The sequence below is a fragment of the Myotis nattereri genome, assembly GCF_964212035.1.
Source record: "Myotis nattereri genome assembly, chromosome: 7".
Lineage (NCBI taxonomy): Eukaryota > Metazoa > Chordata > Mammalia > Chiroptera > Vespertilionidae > Myotis > Myotis nattereri.
The window spans coordinates 19,764,809-19,783,803 of NC_138082.1; the positions used below are offsets into that span (position 1 = coordinate 19,764,809).

Sequence of the window (18,995 nt, forward strand, 5' to 3'; positions counted from 1 at the left end):
CTATGGAAGAAATTGAAGCAGTCATCAAAAAGCTTCCATCAAACAAAAGCCCAGGACCAGACGGCTTCACAGGGGAGTTTTACCAAACATTCAAGGAAGAACTAAAACCTATCCTCCTCAGACTACTACAAAAAATTCAAGAGGAAGGAACACTTCCAAGCTCATTCTATGAAGCCAGCATCACCCTAATACCAAAACCAGGTAAAGACAACACAATGAAAGAGAACTACAGGCCAATATCCCTCATGAACATAGATGCCAAAATCCTCAACAAAATCTTAGCAAATCGGATCCAGCAGTACATCAGAAAGATCATACACCATGACCAAGTAGGATTTATCCCAGGGATGCAAGGATGGTACAATATCCGCAAATCAATAAACGTGATACATCACATAAACAAACTGAAAGTAAAAAACCACATGGTCATATCAATTGATGCAGAAAAAGCATTTGACAAAATTCAACACCCATTTTTGATAAAAACTCTCAGCAAGGTGGGAGTAGAAGGATCATACCTCAACATAATAAAAGCCATATATGACAGGCCCACAGCCAACATCATACTCAATGGGCAAAAACTAACACCATTTCCCCTAAGAACAGGAACAAGACAGGGATGCCCCCTCTCACCACTCCTGTTCAACATAGTACTGGAAGTGTTAGCCATTGCAATTCGGCAAGAAGAAGAAATAAAAGGCATCCAAATTGGAAAAGAGGAAGTAAAACTGTCCTTATTTGCAGACGACATGATATTATACATACAAAACCCCAGAGACTCCATCCAAAAGCTACTAGACTTAATACATGAATTTGGCAATGTAGCAGGATACAAAATTAACCCCAAGAAATCTGAGGCATTTCTATACACCAGTAGTGAACTTTCAGAAAGAGAGATTATAAAAGCAATCCCGTTTACCATTGCACCAAAAAAATTAAGCTACCTAGGAATCAACTTAACTAAAGAGGTAAAAGACCTCTACTCAGAAAACTACAGGACGTTGAAAAAAGATATAGAGGAAGACATAAACAGATGGAAGAACATACCGTGTTCCTGGATTGGTAGAATCAACATCATTAAAATGTCCATACTACCCAAAGCAATCTATAAATTCAACGCACTTCCCATTAAAATACCAACGGCATACTTCAGAGATCTAGAACGAACTCTCCAAAAATTCATCTGGAATAAAAAAAGACCCCGAATAGCTGCAGCAATCCTGAAAAAGAACAAAGTAGGTGGGATCTCAATACCAGATATCAAGTTGTATTACAAAGCCACTGTTCTCAAAACTGCCTGGTATTGGCACAAGAATAGGCATATAGATCAATGGAATAGAATAGAGAGCCCAGAAATCGACCCGAACCAATATGCTCAATTAATATTTGACAAAGGAGGCAAGAACATACAATGGAGCCAAGATAGTCTCTTCAATAAATGGTGTTGGGAAAATTGGACAGATATATGCAAGAAAATGAAACTAGACCACCAACTTACACCATACACAAAAATAAACTCAAAATGGATAAAGGACTTAAATGTACGACAGGAAACCATAAAAATTCTAGAAGAATCCAAAGGCAACAAAATCTCAGACATATGCCGAAGCAATTTCTTCACTGACACAGCTCCTAGGGCACTTGAAACTAAAGAGAAAATAAACAAATGGGACTTCATCAAAATAAAAAGCTTCTGCACAGCAAAAGAAACCATCAACAAAACAACAAGAAAACCCACTGTGTGGGAAAACATATTTGCCAATGTCATATCTGATAAGGGCCTAATCTCCAAAATTTATAGGGAACTCATACAACTCAACAAAAGGAAGATAAACAATCCAATCAAAAAGTGGGCAAAGGACCTAAATAGACACCTTTCAAAAGAGGACATTCAGAAAGCCAAGAGACATATGAAAACATGCTCAAAGTCACTAATCATCCGAGAGATGCAAATCAAAACAACAATGAGGTATCATCTCACACCTGTCAGACTGGCTATCATCAACAAATCAACAAACGACAAGTGCTGGAGAGGATGTGGAGAAAAAGGAACACTTGTGCACTGCTGGTGGGAATGCAGACTGGTGCAGCCACTATGGAAGACAGTATGGAGTTTCCTTAAAAAACTGAAAATGGAACTCCCATTTGACCCTGTGATCCCACTTCTAGGAATATATCCCAAGAAACCAGAAACACCAATCAGAAAGGATATATGCACCCCTATGTTCATAGCAGCACAATTCACCATAGCTAAGATCTGGAAACAGCCTAAGTGCCCATCAGTAGATGAATGGATTAGAAAACTGTGGTACATCTACACGATGGAATACTATGCTGCTGTAAAAAGGAAGGAACTCTTACCATTTGCAACAGCATGGATGGAACTGGAGAGCATTATGCTAAGTGAAATAAGCCAGTCAATGAAGGAAAAATACCACATGATCTCACTCATTCATGGATAATAGAGACCATTATAAACTTTTGAACAAAAATAGATACAGAGGCAGAGCAGCCTCAAACAGATTGTCAAACTGCAGCAGGAAGGCCGGGGAGGGTTGGGGGGCAGGAGGTAGGGGGGTAAGAGATCAACTAAAGGACTTGTATGCATGCATATAAGCATAACCAATGGACATAAGACACTGGGGGATAGGGGAGGCTAGGGGACTGTCTAGGGCGGGGTGATAAAATGGACACATATGTAATACCCTTTGTAATACTTTAAGCAAAAAAAAAAACAAAAAAACAAACAAACAAAAAAAAAAACTCCTTGACATGGGTCTTAGTAATGATCTTCTGGATATACACCTAAAGTACAAGCAACCAAATAAAAAATCAGCAAATGGGACTACATCAAGCTAAAAAGCTTCTGTACAACAAAAGAAACCAACAAAGCGAAAAGACAAACTACAGAATGGAAAAATATCTGCAAACTATATCCTGATAAGGGGTAAATACCAAAATGTATAAAGAACTCATATGGCCCTAACCGGTTTGGCTCAGTGGATAGAGCGTTGGCCTGTGGACTGAAGGGTCCCAGGTTTGATTCTGGTCAAGGGCATGTACCTTGGCTGTGGGCACATCCCCAGTGGGAGGTGTGCAGGAGGCAGCTGATCGATGTTTCTAACTCTCTATTCCTCTCCCTTCCTCTCTGTAAAAAATCAATAAAATATATTTTAAAAAAATAATTCATACAACTCAACAGCAAAAGCAAACACATAACCCAATTTAGAAATGGGCAAAGGATTTGAATAGACATTTTTTCCAAAAAGATATCTGAAAGGCCAACAGTACAAGAAAGAATTCTCATCATCACTAGTCATTAGGGAAATGAAAATTAAAACCAAAATGAGATATAATCCCATGCCTGTTACAATAGCCATAATCAAAAGGCTAGAGATAAATGCTGGCATAGTTGTGTAGAAAAGGGAACTTTGTGCAGTTTGGTAGAATTGTAAATTGGTACAGCCACCATGGAAAATCCTCAAAAAAGTATGGAAGATCCTCAAAAAATTAAAAATAAAACGATTTCAGTTTCACTTATTAAATATATCCAAAGAATGAAAGCACCAACTTGAAAAGACAAGATAAGTTGATTAGTAAGCTTGATTCTATCTACCTTATTCCCTTTGCCATGTAATCTAATATGTTCACCAGTTCCTGGCATTAGGACATTAACATTTTGGGGGACCATTACTCTGACTTGCACACTGGGAACATTTTACATTAATTCAAAAATACACATTTAAGTCTTTGATATTAAACATATAATTTAGATTTAATAGTGTTGAGAAGTAGTAAAGAGGCATTTTGCCAATCTAATTGGTTGGGTCTCTCTCTAATTCTATGGATTGATTATTTAACTCACTGTTGAACTTGAATAAACACAATAGTAATTATAATCTTAGCTAAACAACAACTAAAACAACCATTTGGTTGGCAACAGGTCAATTACAAATAGAATAGATTACAGAAAGATTGCGCCTTTTGTGGAATCTTATCATTACAGTCTATTGATTTATTTATCCCAGAGTGTTTCTACAGCCTAGCATACTTCAACCATTTGAAATGTTAGGTCTTTTCTCTCTGGATTCTCAATTTTTTCTTCTACAGACTGCCCCAGCCGCCCTTGCCATATGCCCAAACACTCATTTTCCTTCTATTTTGTTCCCTAACATTATGTTTAGTAGAGAGGCCTTGATTTGTCTTACAGTGTAGAGAGATGGTGTGATTTTACTGTTGCCCCCAGCAGTAAAAGTTGTAGTCAGAAAGACTACAGATGTGGAGCAGATGTGTATAATGATCATTTTTTAAATTCCATGTAGAGCTCTAATAAAAAAGTGACTGTGATAAATGTTTATATGTTTGGCACTCACACTATTTAAACAAAAGCATCAACTTATTGTGTTTTGCAATCGATCTTATATATTTCACTTAAAGCAATTTATGACTTCTTAAAAAAATATATTTTAGAACATTATGCTAAGTGTAATAAGCCAGTCAGAGAAAGATAAATATCACATGATCTCACTCATTTGTGGAATATAATGAACAACATAAACTGATGAACAGAAATAGAATCAGAGTCATAGAAGCATCGAGCAGACTGTCCAACCTATGAGGGAAGGCGGGGGGGAGGGGGTATGAGATCAACCAAAGGGCTTGTATGCATGCATATGAGCATAACCAATGGAAATACACACACACACACACACACACACACACACACACACACACACACACTAGGGGCCCAGTGGACAAATTCATGCACTTTGAAAGGCACTGTGGGCCGCGACTCGGCCCATCCTCCACACCCCCGCCCGGCCCCTCCCACCATGCCCTCAGTCCCCTGTCTGCCAACAGACCCGCTCCCACCACTACCATTCCCACACTCTGATGGTGCCGGCCCTGCTTGCACCCATTGACGGTGCGGACCAATTGGGGCCAGTGCCAGCAGTGTGTGCAAGCAGTGGCTACTGCCCTGATCATCCCTCAGGAGCAGGGGGAGGTGGAGAAGCCCTCAGGGGTGATCGTGGCCGGCAGCTGCTGCTCACACACGCTGATGGCACCCAGTGATCCGCGTTGGGCGCCAGCAGCGGGTGCAAGTAGCGGCTCAGGTGCTGGCTGCGGGAGTGAGTGGGGCCGGCACCAGCAGTGGATGTGAGAGGCAGCTGCGGGTCCCAATCACTTCTCAGGAGCAGAGGGAGGAGGAGAAGCCCTGAGGGGTGATCAGGGCTGCAGCCACCGCTCGCACCCGCTGACGGTGTTGGGTGATTGGGGCTGGCACCAGGAGCCTGAAGCGGGTGCGAGCGCCAAGTGGGACCGTGGCGCGTGGGAGCAAACAATTTTCAGTAACCACCAGAAGCTCATCCCAATGACAGCAACTGGTGCCCCACCTTGGTCTGACGCCCCCGCTCACCTTGCTCCACCATCCTGCTGCGGCCAACGCCCATTATGTTCCACGCTCTGCCACCTGCTGCCGACACCTGCCATGTTCCACGTGCGCCCCCTGGTGGTCAGCGTACATCATAGCAACCGGTTGTTTGGATGTTCCACTGTTCAGTCTATTTGCATATTAGCCTTTTATTATATAGGATATTTTATTGATTTTAGAGAGGAAGGGAGAGGGAGAAAGAAATAGAAACATCAATGATGAGAGAGAATCATTGATCAGCTGCCTCCTGCACATCCCCTATTGGGGATTGAGCCTGCAACCTGGGCTTGTGCCCTTGACCAGAATCAAACCTGAGACCCTTCAGTCTGCAGGTGGACACTCTATCTACTGAGCCAAACTGTTCTGGGGCTATTTTTTTTCTTGAACTTGGGAGAATGATAGCTTTGTCCTCCTTTGAAATTCAGGATGAATTGGTTTACCTCTTCATTTTTCTGTTCTAGGTAGAGTTTTTCCAAAAGGAAGAGAAGCACCTTCCTTGATTGGGACATGTTCCATGGAAGAAACATGAGCATTAGAATGAAATGAAATCCCAACTCAGCCACCTAAGCTAGTTAATCTCTCTGAGGCTTCATTTCTCATATGGCAAATGGGGCTAACAGTATAATTCATAAGATTGCTGTGAGGAAAAACTGGAATAACATATTAGAAAGCAGCTAATGCAGTATGTGGTGCACGAAAGGTTTATTCTCTTCTCCTGCCTGTGGAGGAGGAGACCATGCCAATAGAAAAATACTGTTCAGACCATATAAATTTGTTTTTATTTTTATTTATTTTTTCTATGATACTTTATCTGTGTATTGCATTGTGTGCCCACCACCCAAAGTCAAATCATCTTCCATCACCATATATTTGGCTCTGATTACCCTTTACTCCTCACCCCCCTTCCCTCTGATAACCATCATACTATTGTCTGTGTCTATGAGTTTCAATTTTATATCTTATATAAGAGTGAAATAATATGGTTTTTCACTTTTACTGACATTTATTTTGCTTAATGTAATATTCCCAAGGCCCATCTATGTTGTCACAAATGGGAGTATTTCATCTGTTCCTATGGCTGAGTAGTATCCATGAATATATATATATATATATATATATATCTCACATCTTCTTTATCCAATCCTCTATAGCAGGACACTGGTTGTTTCAATGTCTTGGCCACCATGAATAGAGCTGTAATGAACACAGGGGTGCACATAAGGGTGCATATATTTTTGGGAATAAATGTGTTCAAGTTTTTTGGGTAGATATCCAGAAGAGGGATTGTGGGTAATATGGGAGCTCTATTTTTAATTTTTTGAGGAACTGCCATACTGTTTTCCATAGTGGCTGTACCAGTCTCCATTCCCACCAGCAGGGAATGAGGGTTCCCTTTACTCCACAACCTCTCCAACACTTGTTATTACTTGTCTTGTTGATAATAACCATTCTAATGGGTGTGAGGTAGTTTTAGTATATATATATATATATATATATATATATATATATATATATATATAATCAGAGAGGAAGGGAGAGAGACAGAGAGAGTCGTGGGGGAGAGGGAGAGGGAGAGAGAGAGAGAGAAAGAGAGAGAGAGAGAGAGAGAGAGAGAGATGAGAATCATTGACCGCTGCCTCCTGTATGCCCCCTACTAGGGATTGATCGCACAACTGAAGCATGTGCCCTGACCAGTAATTGAACTGGTAAAGTGACCTCCTGGTTCATACGTCAACACTCAACCACAGAGTCACACTGGCGGGGCGACATTGGGATTTTAATGGGGGTTGAATGAAATCTGTATATTGGTTTGGGTAGTATAGACATTTTAACTATATTGATTCTTCCAATCCATGAACACAAAATGTCTTTCCATTTCATTGTGTTGTTTTCAATCTTTTTAAATAATGCTTGGTAGTTTCCAGTGTATAGGTTTTTCACATCCTTTGTTAAGTTAATTCCTAGGTATTTTATTCTTTCTATTGCAATATTAAAGGAATTGGTTTGTGTTTTCATTTATTTTTTTTCAAATTTAATTGTCAGTATATAGGAATGCAGTGGATTTTTGTATATTGATTTTATATCCTCAGCTTTCAGCAATTCATCAAAATTGTTGTGTAAGTGTTTTTACCACTTTCTGGCTCCAGTAGCTTCTGCTCCAGGAATTTTAAGTATCTTAAATATGCCCATGCATTGTGATGTGCACAAGGAGGGTTTACAGCACTCAAGTTTTCCAAACTTATGTTAATGAAATATTGTGGTTTTTATTCACCACTAATTATTTATATTTAGTATATGAATGCTTTGCTTTTATAGTCATTAAAGTGTAATAAACAGTAGTCAATTATTGTAATAAACAAATGCCTTTTCTGATACAATGGTAATAAATGCTAGGTATTTATACATACTGCCATTTTATAATCCATAATGGACCATGCACAATAAAGTTTTGAAATTATATTTAAAATGTTATTTTTAAATAAAATTAGTTACCTATTTGTGGGTACCATGTGAAAATGCCTGGCTAGATATTCATAAAAATTTGTAGGGTATTATTTAGAAAGGTCTGCTTTGAAACTTAGGTAATGTGGCAGGCCATAAAAATCACTTTAGTAATATGCTGTTGATAGAAAACAGTAAAACACTGATTTCAGATAGGTTCCCGCAAATGTCAAGTCATAAGGGTAGGTGCTCTGCAAAGCAGGTGTGATTTGTTACCAAACTCCTTTCTCTTAGGCAGCTCTTTTGTGGGTTCTCTGGGCAGAAGCACAGTGTGAACCTGTTTTTTGTTTGTTTGTTTGTTTTTATGAATGGTGGTTACTGAGTCTTTCAAACAACCCAGGATAAACAACATGAGATGTGGGTTCTCTCAATTTCTCCACCATCCGTAAGTCATAACATCTGTGGTTCTTCTGTCTGGGTCACATGGCCCTTCTTCTGCACATGGGAAGGAATGTAGTCTTCTGTGGGAAAAGGAGACTCAGAAATAGGAGCTATTCAAGAAAAACGTGCTGAGTAAACCAGAAGACTGAGCAGAAAACTTTTTCTGACACGGTGAAGGATAGGAACTTGGTAAGAATTGTGCCAGCAGTTAAACAGTTGCTTCCAAGGCTGGGAAAATACAGACATTCTATGTAGGAGGGGATGGGTGTTTCAGATTTATTAACATGGATTTAAGGGTTTAGGGTTATTTGTGTTTGTGGTAAAGAGCTCAGACAGAAAGTCTTTGTTTACTGCCTCAAGATTTAGTAAGTCAATTGGTTTCCTGTGTTCCATCTCATCCACAGATGATATCTTTTTTAAATAGAATACTAGATTGCATGCATGAATTAAGCAAATGTAGAGTAGGAAAATTACTTCGTTGAAATAGACTTTAGGATGTCCTTAATTCATAGAAACATTAGAAAATTATCAGAGTCCTCACCAACCAAGGAGAGAAATGTTTAAGGCAAGATTTCATGCTATGCAAACCTCTGTGGTTAGAATGAATATTTTGTACTTATGGCAAGTCCATTTTAAGAATACCTCCCAAATCAGTTCTGTATTGAGTGACAGAAAAAAAAAAGATTGAACAAACCAAATAAATAGCTAATATTACAAAGACATCCTCATGTATAACAAAAATTTAGAAATAAAGGGCAGTTCTGCAGTTGACTTGGCTCTAGATAAAATACAAAATAAGGAAGAATGGGAGGCCTCAGTTTTAGAAAGGTAGGGTGGCTACAATTTAGGAGATAAGACAATTTCCTAAGCAAAGATTTCAAGAGAATACACCAGAGGAAGTTGCAACAATAGAAGAAGAAGTGATTTAAGCATTTCACAAGAATTTCAGAAGAACCAGGGTCAAAATGCAGTCACAATCTGCCAGCTTTCAGCAGGAGGCCGGAGGATGGCAGATGAAAAAGTGGTGGGTAGAGAGATAGGTCCAAGTCCAAGGACATCCACTGACTCAGCAAACCTTCCTTTTGGCTTGAGGAAGAGCTCCAGATGGGGGCCCTAAAGGGGGTGCATATTTGGGAAAATGTTTTAGATTTCTGGTGCCTAGAACTGGAGTTTTGATGTAACTCAAGTCTGAGAGATTTCAGATAGAAAACAAAAGGCAGTAATGACCAGTCTACCTCTTACTTTAATGCCGCTTTGAAAATAAAATCTTGTATTTGTTAGTATTTTAAACTTATCAAAACCTTTCATGGTTACTACATCCTGAATTTCTGTGTGTCCGTGATACACTCAAACAAGTTGTGAATGTGACAGAAAGTGAGACGGGAGAAACAGAATGAATATTCCGAGGCTGCGGTGAAGCGGATGTCAAGGCGGGATGCAGCTCTTCCCACGGAGCATGCGCATTCAGGGGCTGAGCCTGGTGGGCAGGGTCAAAACAGAAGTTGAACCTAAGGCAACTCTTTCTGGAGAATAGTGACCATTTGCCTATTCGAAGACTTTTTGCTGACAAACATAACATTATCTCTTTAATCCTAGAATGAGGGAGAGAGAATCATTGATTGGCTGCCTTCTGCATGCCTCACACTGGGGATGGAGCCCACAACTCGGGCATATGCCCTGACTGGGAATCAAACTGGGACTTCCTGGTTCATAGGTCAAGGATCAACCACTGAGCCACACTGGCCTGGCAACATTGACTGTTTTAAAATCAAAGACTAAAACCTGCAGAGGCTGTGATGGACTCAATCATTGGATGTGACTCAGCCACACACGTTTCTGGCTGGGACACACTTTTAGCACTTTGTATGGAGACTGCTTTTTGTTCTCTCAACTTTGATCACTTTGGTGTCAGGATCCAAATGATTTAAATCCAGTCGTCATCTCTCAGCCTTTTCATAAGATTAGTCAGTTTTTTAAGTCCATTAGTTTAATGGCATAAAGTTTTGGTTTTAGGCAATTACACATTTTACTCAAAAGACCATGGGGATTAATGGGAGAGGGAAAATTTGTATTACATTCTTTTACCCTTTTTGATGAATTTTTCATTGGTACTTAAAAACCTTTTTGATACATCATTAGATATTAAGACAAAGACGGGAGAGGCCTTCTGGTAGTCTTTATACTCTCCTGAAATCTGCATGACCAGTGGGAGGGTAACGAGAGAAAGAGGTTTGCCCTCTCACCTTCGTCTCCCTTTCTCCATCCCTCCCACCCAACTGTGTTGCCTTTTGCTGTGTAGAGCCCCACCTTTTGGCTTGGCCACCAGAACTGCATTTCTGTTGAATAAATGTCCCACACTCCAGAACTTGATATTTTCCCTTTGCTCTGCCAATACTTAACTGTCCTGTTTTCTCAAGAACTAGTTAAGTGACTAATCTGTTAAACTATTCAATCTGTGAAACTAATTGTGTGGATCTATTAATGAGTGATAGGGGGTAGCAAAACCCATGGACACAGACAATAGTGCGGTATGCCAGGGGTGGGGGTGGGGAGATGGGTGTGGGATAGAGGAGGTCAAAGAGTGGGAAAGAGTGGACATCTGTAATACTTTCAACAATAAAGATAAAATAAAAAATTAGATCCTCCTTTCATATACAACTGCTGGTCAACACATAAATTAATGACTCTCCAGCTAGAAGCAACTAGAAGTTTTTGCTTAGTGTGTTTTCCTGGACCATTTCAACCACAAATTCCTTATGCCCATTATTCTGCCTGAATATACATTAGAGAAACCATTCATAGACCACACACACAAAAATAATAAAAAAACAGTGAAATTATGAATAGTGTTAGAAGATAAAGAACACAAAAGAGCTGATTAACCCCAAATCCAGTTAGCACATGCAAGTGCCCTCTGACCCCAGACACCTAGAATAAAGCAGAAGCTCATAGCTTCCTCAGGCTTTGGGAGTGTGATCAGATGACCTAACTTTCAGGGTAATTTATCCATTTGCTCATTCTTTTATTTCTTCATCATTCACATTTCCTGTGCAACATGAGGTTAAAATATTAGTAGCTCTTTCATTTTTACAGTTGGAGAAGAGGAGTCAATTTGCAACAGAGAAAAGTAAAACTAGGGATATGAAGTAAAGACATTATAAGATGCTTTTTTCATGCAGTTGCAAATAATCTTTTATATTTATTTCCTTAAAATTGACATAGAAGAGAAGAAACAATATTTTTAATGTATTTTTATAAATATGCACCATTTAATTACCAGATAAATGACAGTCTTATTCCATGAAGAGTTATCACGGGTTTTAGGGTAATGACAATCAGTATTAATATTTATTGAGTGATTGAGTGATTATTACCTGTCGAGTACTATGCTGTGTTTTTGGACTACATTTCTCTAAGAATGTGGGAGAATTCATCTCTCTAAGAATGTATCATCAGAGTACTGTGTTTAAAAGTTATTTAAATTATAATTTTTAACTTTTTATAATGTCCAACTATTTCTTTTTTTAAATTTAATTGTATTTTTTTTTATATATATATATTTTATTGATTTTTTACAGAGAGGAAGGGAGAGAGATAGAGAGTTTGAAACATCGATGAGAGAGAATCATCGGTCAGCTGCCTCCTGCTCATCCCCCACTGGGGATATGCCCGCAACCCAGGTACATGCCCTTGACCGGAATCGAACCCGGGACCTCTCAGTCCGCAGGCCGACGCTCTATCCACTGAGCCAAACCGGTTTCGGCTTAATTGTATTTTTTGAACTGAAAATGTTTTCATGTTTCAAAAGTCCCTCCTACAGAATCTATATTTTTACCCTATATTTTTGTCATTCATTCACAATGAGAACTATATTTGGTTCTAGGTATTGAAATACAGCAGTGTGCTGGAAAGCAAGATCTCTGCCTAGAGAAGATAGATAAAGAACAAATAACTAAAGAAGATAATTTCAGAGTTCTATGGAGAAACTCTTAATAAGACAGAGACTATGATTAAGGGTAGAAAGAGCTACTTTCCCTTAGGAAACCAGAGACAGGCTTTCTTTCTTTTTTTTTTTTAAATATATTTTATTGATTTTTTTACAGAGAGGAAGGGAGAGGGATAGAGAGTTAGAAACATTGATCAGCTGCCTCCTGCACACCTCCTACTGGGGATGTGCCCGCAACCAAGGTACCTGCCCTTGACCAGAATCAAACCTGGGACCTTTCAGTCTGCAGGCTGATGCTCTATCCACTGAACCAAACCGGTTAGGGCCAGAGACAGGCTTTCTGAGGTGGCCTTTGGACTGAGACTTAAGTACAGATTAAAAGGAGTCAGGTGTCTTAGCAGAGCATGCCCTGTACCATTCAGGAGTAAGTTGGTGCCAGAATGATCCATTACACCCAAACTCCTTATCGTGCATTTCCTACAAACTAGAACATTCCCTTACATAACTGCAATATAATCATCAAAATTAGGAACCTAATATGGCTTTCTTATGATACTCTAATTCTCAGACTCCATTCCCTGTATGTGGTGATTACTGCCGCTTAACCCAGGCAGATAATCCCCTCAACCCAACACCCTGCTCCAGACACCCCCTCACTGCCCATGTGGATGCCCTTCTCACCTGCTTGGATTCCATTATTCTGTAATTGGTTACCTGTGTGTGTGGACACCAACTCAGATTTTAAGACTCTAGACCAGGCCAGTGCTGCAGAGTCTCTCTGCTTCCCTCGACTAGGGACACCATTTCCAACTTGCCCAGGCTCCAACACTGTGCCAATTAGTTCAACCTCCAAGTTGTGTAGACACTCTCTTCACCTGACACTCCATACTGGGCTGACCCCTTCTTGGAATTCTTCTGACTCAGTTCAGGGTTCATGACCCTATTTGGCTGTCATGCCCCATGAGTTCACACTGCTCAGGCGCCAACACATTTGCACAGGTGCTCCCTGCCCCGCCCCCCCCCCCCCCCCCCCCGCCCCGGCACTGAGGCTCCAGCATCCCATTGTGCATAGCTGTCCGTGTGACTGTCCCCTTCACTGTCTTGGGCTTTTGCACCCTGTGCTGGGCCATCGTGACTGCCCCCTCCCACGGAACACCTGACTGCCTTGTTCAGCCTCACTTAATGTTCAGATAGAGCTCAGGAAGGAAAGAGAAGGAGAGGGAAGGGAAAAGGGAGAGGAAGAGAGAAAGAGAACATTCTGAATATCTTCTGAAGTTGGGTAATATCACACAGAGAAAGACAATTGAAAATCACATCTTACAATAATCAAATTAAATTCATGATACTTCCAGGCTAACCTAAAATGAAACTTATGAAATTAAAGAGTACCATGACTTAACTGAGAAAAACCTCTAAAATAAAAATAAAAATTAGAAAAGCATACTTAATGCGTTCAATTAAGCCTTAAAGAGATTTTGTATAGTTTTAAAAATACAATTTACAAAATTTTTCAAAAGAGTGACTATTAAGCATCGGAAATATTTATTTGCAAGTAATGTGTTATGATTTTAAGAAAAAGTAGAAACACTTTCAGAAGGCTTGCATTTTTTTCCAAAGGAAATCTTAGAGGAAAATAAATATCAGTCTGATATAAAAACTAAGTAGTTTGGGAAACTGTTATGGCAAAAACACCAACACCTATTACTTTTATTACCAATAAAGTGAAATTTTATTTTTTTCCTTCATCATTGTAAACACCACTGTTTGCTGTATGCTTTGTGAAGAAAAAAAGTGTCATTTCCCAATGTCCTAATGGTTCCAGGCACCCGTATACAGAGATATACTTAAGACAAGAATCTCTTTCTGTATTCCAGAGTTTTGTCTCACTCAATGAAATAATTAAGATTTGGGAAATGACTAAAGTGTGAAAGTGAAGAAAAGAGAAAAAAAATACCACAATGTGGAAGTTATTTATAAGTTGGCATAGAAAAGTGTTATACTAATGGTTATTACTTGGAAAATTCTTGCTTAATAGTTAAACTCATATTCTTCAGGTCTGTCAGTCTCAGGAATTACAAAATAAAACAAAAATGTAGTATACAAAGAGTGTTACTGCAACTTCAAAAGATTCTGATTTCAGATCTGCATAAGCTATATGAAGTAGAAAACTTAAGTAATCTAAATAATTTAACTTTAGAACATGTCTACCTCAGGTCTTTGGTATTTATTTAGACTACATTCAGGCTCTGGATAATTAGCTTACCCACCTTTTTCATTTTACCTGCATTAAGAGTAACTTTGTTTCTACAGTTTTATAGGCCTTCAGGGGCCTTTGAAATATGCAGATGCCTCAGGTCTCATGGGCAAAATGCTCAATGCCATAAAGCAGGCCACTCTTGCCTCTAGATGCTTGTAAGATTATATTCTCAGCAAACTAGCATAATACCCTGAAGATGTTAGCTGAGAGATGGGATGTTTTAATATAGTGTCAGTGAGAGGGACAATAATTTAGGTTGGTTGTTAGGATAACCTAGAGCCAGAAATGAAGATCCTTGTGCAGGAGAAAACTATAGAAGACCCAGACCCTCTTTCCTGAGGATTCTGAGCTTCTGAGTACCATGTCCTTATTAGGTCATGGTCATGGTGACTGGCCACAGTAAAACTGAGCCTGAGAATACCAGGAGATGGCCCAGTGTATCCCCTATGTGCTATAGATATTCCTCCTTTTACCCACATCATGGCTGTGCTACCTCCTTGCAATGATCAGGGTCAATTTCCCTCACCATTGTGGGAGCTCCTGTGTGACAAGGTGGCAGCCAGCAATTTATGTTTAGAATGACTCTTACTGTGTCCTCCTGGTGGAAAAGTTTCCCCTTCAGAAACAAGAGACTAAAATTGCTCAATTTGAACTCAGAGTGATGGTGAATGAGGTCATTCCTACTTCCACGCTTTGGGTCCTGGGCCCATATTTTCTAGTTCTTGGGAATACTGGACCAATACAATGGTCATTGGTTAAAATTCTATGCTTTATCTTAAAGGATAGTGCCCCAGCCTCATTAAAGGTCATCTTCAAGCTGATGCCTCAGCTATGTCTTTAAGAGGTCATTCTGTTTGATCCTACCAGTAACTTCTGGATGATGGGATGACACGGTATGTGGCATGACCTGTAGATCCCACAGTCATCTGCTCTCCATTGCACTCCTTTTACCATAAAGTGTTTCCCTTGATCCAAAGTGATGCTATGCAGGATACTAAGTCAATGAACCTGCAGTGGGACTGGCCGAGGCACTGTGGAAGTAAAGGCAAGCCCACGTCTAGAAGATATACCAAGCCTGGTCAGGATAAATGATTGTTTCTTCTAGGATGGAGGTGTCCATCTTAGAATGTATTGTTAATCTAGGAGGCAAATTCCTAGGCACTAAGAAGCTAAGTGGCTTTGATCACCCAAGCATAGGTGATCAAAAGGTTGCAATTGTGAGCTGTTACTAGTAGCACCTACAGCAGCCAGTCAAAGAAATTTCCAAGCATATGAGCTTTTAGCCCTTCATATTATCTCCTGAAGAATGGAGATAGTACTCTCAGATGGCCACAGAGGCCAGCCTGGTAAGGTAATTGAGTGAGGCATGCCAAGTGGGAGCTATGCCCAACTTGAGAGCTAATGCCTAGTCTAAAAAGGAAGTGCCAGTTTATTATTGCCAGCTTTGTTGCCAGATTTTCTAATTTCTCATGAGTATATGACAATCCAGATTTATTTTCATGCAAAATCTCTCCATTTTTAAAATGTTGACAATCATATTATCAGTTTTTCTAATAGAAAACAGATACTCAAATTAGGATAAGTGGAGGAGGGAGAATGGTGGAGAGTAGACCTGCAATTGGTCATTGCACCTGGAAACTACCCAATACAATGACCAATTCAAATTTTTATAAAACACTCTGGGTCAATAGCAGGTAAGTATGGTATTAGTCTGCTTGAGCTTCCAAAACAAAATACCTGTACCATATACTGAGTAGCTTAAACAGCAGAAACTTTTTTCTATGGTTCTGGAGGCTGAAAGTCTGAGATCAGGGTGCCAACATGTTTGATTTCTGGTGAGGGCTCTCTTTCTGGTTTGTAGTCAGCCACCTTCTCATTGTGTCTTACAGGTCCTTTCCTTGGTAGATGCAAGTGGAGAGAGAGAGAGAGAGAGACAGAGAGAGAGAGAGAGAGAGAGAGAGAGAGAGAGAGAGAGAGAGAGAGAGAGAATAGATAGTTTTTTCTCTCTTTTTATAAGAATATTAATCCTATAGGATTTAGGGCCTCACCCTTATGACCTCATTTTACCTTAATTATTTCCTTAGGGCCCTCATCTCCATACTGAGATGTTGGGATTTCAACATATGAATTGGGGACTGTGGGGGTGGTAATCATTCAGTCCATAATAGACATCAAATAAAATACTCAGAGAAAACAAAATAAAACAAGTCTTCCAGGTAACACTGAAACACCAGTGTTTGATCTCTGACACAAATAGCAACTAACTGACATAAAAGGCTGGCCCTAAGTCTGATGCATTTGTGTGTCCCAAGCTGTGAGTCAGACAGTATTTGGATCACAATATTTGATTTACTGTTTAATTGATTACCCCAAGTTTTCACCTGTAAAAAGAAATAATGAGAAATCTTGGAAAATTACAGAACTGGAAAATATGTAGCTGTGCTTTTCACTTGAGATGAATTATCTGGTTCAACAAGTATTGATCGAGTAATTTTCTTATTCTTCTTTACTTCAAACTGAGCTCTGCATTCAAAGGCAGTATGCAGAGGAACAGAAAACTAAAAACAATGTAGAATTGAAGATGAAGCCAGTGCAGCCAGCCAGTCACACAGCAGCTCAGCCTTTGGTCCAGCCAGGATTGCCCAGTTTGAAGTTCAGTCTTCTCTAGGAGCTCACAGTCTGTTAAGCATCCACCACCATCAATACAGGAGTTCAAGTATTGAATCCTGGGAGTTGAGTCTCTGAGAAATATTGCTAAGAATGGATTTAGATCTTAGAACCTCATTTCTATCTGAACCTTGCAGGGATGACTGTGGATCAGAAAATATGGACTTTAAACCTAGCCAAAACCTGCTCTTTGAAAGGTGTGTGTTGGGGGGGGGGGGGCAGGGGGAGAGGGGGTGTCCTCTGGGTTCCAGAACACTCAGCTCAGCTCATTTCAAAACAGCAATAAGTCGTGTGCAAGGCAGGAACTGCAAAGACTCTATAAGTAATTTCAGTAATGGCTAAAGCCAGAAAAACACAGCAAGGATGAAATTATTTTTCAAGCGGCCCTGGCACAGTTTATGTTCAATAGGCACTGCAGCGACGGGTCCACATTGAAAGGAAAATGGGAATCAAGTGGCAGAAACCTGGAGACATTCATGGCAGACCTGAGTGATGATTACATGGAGCGCCCTGCCTTGGTCCACGTCCACATGCAGGGACGGGAAGGCCTCTTTTCTAAGAATATGCCCTCAGATAAGTCATTGTTCATCTAACAAAACAGTTGTCAATAGGAGCCCTAACAGAGGCAAATGTGGAGACACCCTCCTGGACTCCCTAAGATACTTCTCTGCAAACAGGACAAGGAAATGAAAGTAAAGAAAATGGTGGCAACATTTCTTTGAAAACTAGTGAAGCATTACTAATCAAGGCAGTCAAACACGTTCCCTACTCATTATCCAGGAAGAGTACTGTCCCAGGCCTGAGGAGAGAAGTGTTTCTTTGGCGAATCCACTCAGCTCCAAAAGAGCAAGTCTGGGCACCTCCAGGTCTCAGAAAGGAGCCTCTTACCAAGATGTCCTCATGGAGGTAGAACTGGCATTTTTCTGCTGGCTGGACCAGGTCTCCCCTGAGCTTGTTCTTAGCCACCAGAGCAATGAAGGAAACTCCACATGTAGGGGGAACCAAGGAAGATTCCACGAAGCCCAAAAGTCAGACCAATGTGAAAAGTGTCCCTAGATCTTTAGGTATTTCTCTTGGGAAAACGTCCATGAGAGAAGACACAATAATGAGAGGACATTTATTTGTGCTGCATGCAACGAAGGCTTCTTCCAGGCCTCAGACCTACACCTTCACCACAGGATTCATGCAGGAGAGAAACCTTTCAGGTGCAGCATGTGTACCAAGTCCTTCAGCCACAGAACCAACCTTCTGGCTCATGAGAGCATCCACATGGGAGAGAAGCCCTATGTGTGTTCAGTCTGCCCCAGACACTACCACCAGTCATCCACCTACCAATGCCCGCCCCCCCCCACCCCCACCACCCCAGGGCACACCAGAGGACTGCCTTCAGACATGTTTCCTCCACACCAGAAGCTTCCTTGATGTAATGCAAATTAATATGTCATGTTATGTATATTACCATAGTACCACTCTATTTAGAACATACTTTATAACCTTGCAATTATATTTTCCTTTCATTGTTTTCTCCACTAAAATATATTTTTAAGGAGGGAGGGGAATTTCTGTTTTGTTCATCAACACTACTTAGATGCCTAGAGTGTGGTTGACACATTTCAAATGACTAATAAATACTTGTTAAATAAAAATAAATAAATAAGCCCAGCTGGCGTGGCTCAGTGGTTGAGTGTCAATGTATGAACCAGGAGATTAAGGTTTGATTCCCAGTCAGGGCACATGGCCAGGTTACGGACTAGACTAGATCCTCAGGTGGGGGTGTGCGGGAGGCAGCCAATCTATTATTTTCTTTCATC

General features: G+C 40.2%; 1 pseudogene across 1 annotated transcript; it reads left to right on the forward strand.

Annotated features, from left to right (window-relative positions):
* Nucleotides 1-15,823: 15,823 nt before the first annotated feature.
* On the forward strand, nucleotides 15,824-18,240 carry LOC308522534 (zinc finger and SCAN domain-containing protein 4-like; annotated as a pseudogene). Its single transcript has 2 exons — nucleotides 15,824-15,868; nucleotides 17,436-18,240. The product of its transcript is annotated as a zinc finger and SCAN domain-containing protein 4-like (transcript).
* Nucleotides 18,241-18,995: the final 755 nt, after the last annotated feature.